Genomic DNA, 1,132 nt, shown 5'->3' on the forward strand with positions numbered 1-1,132 from the left:
AACAACAAATACATATATACACACACACACTTACACATATATATACACACATATTTTTCTCAAGCATAAACATTTGTTTTTTACGTTAAGATCTTTTACATACTTGGACCTGATTTTTTATACTACTAAGAGTGCTGGTGTGATGCTGTAGAATAAGCTCTGGACTGCTAAATTCAAGGTCAGTAGTTCAAAACCATCTGCTGCTCTCAGAAACCCTACACAGGGTTGCCAAAAGTGGGAACTGACTTGAAGTCACACAACAATAACAACATGAGGTATAAATTTAAATTTATTTTATTTTTTAGTATGGAAACCAATTCTTCTAGATCATTTTTTATGTGAGTCATGATATTCCAAATGATTTCTTAGACCAACTTTGTCATATACCAATTTTTAGGCCTTTTTTTTTTTTTTTTCTGTTTTGTATCTTTGGTTTATTTTCAATATCACTGTCTCTTAAAAGTTTTGAATTATATCAAGTCTTAATTTCTTATAATGCAAATCCTACCATACTATTGTTCTGCATATTTTCTTGGCACACAGCTTCTACTAGCCTGAGATCAGAAGAAGCCTAGATAGTGTCCAACTATTGCTATTGACTGTTCTGAATGGGATCACAACAGAAGATCCTGAACAGATTGGGAGGAAAGTGGAGAACAAAATAAATGATCATAAAAAAGACCATATTTAACTGGTCTGATAGAGGCTACTAGAACTCCTGAGACTCTGGCCTGTAAACACACTTTAAGTCTGGAACTGAACCCACTCAAGGAGATCACCTTTATGCCAAACAATTGTTGTTATGTGCCACAGAGTCGGTTCCGATTCATAGCGACCCTGTATAGGGTTTCCAAGGCATTAAATCTTTGGGAGCAGAAAGTCTCATCTTTTTCCTGTGAAGCGGCTAGAGGGCTTAAACAATGGACCTTGCACTTTGCTATCCAGGGCTTATCGTATGGAAACACTGTACTCCCCATACCAAACAATATTGTTATTGCTACTAATGCTGTTGTATCAGCTCCAACTTATTGAGAACTGGTATATGATTTCCAAGGAGCAGGTGGTGGGGATGAACTGCTGATCTTGTGGTTTTCAGTCCAGTGCTGATCCTATGGTGCCACACCAGGTCCAC

This window comes from Chrysochloris asiatica, unplaced genomic scaffold (genome assembly GCF_000296735.1).
Source record: "Chrysochloris asiatica unplaced genomic scaffold, ChrAsi1.0 scaffold00137, whole genome shotgun sequence".
In the NCBI taxonomy this organism is placed as follows: Eukaryota; Metazoa; Chordata; class Mammalia; order Afrosoricida; family Chrysochloridae; genus Chrysochloris; species Chrysochloris asiatica.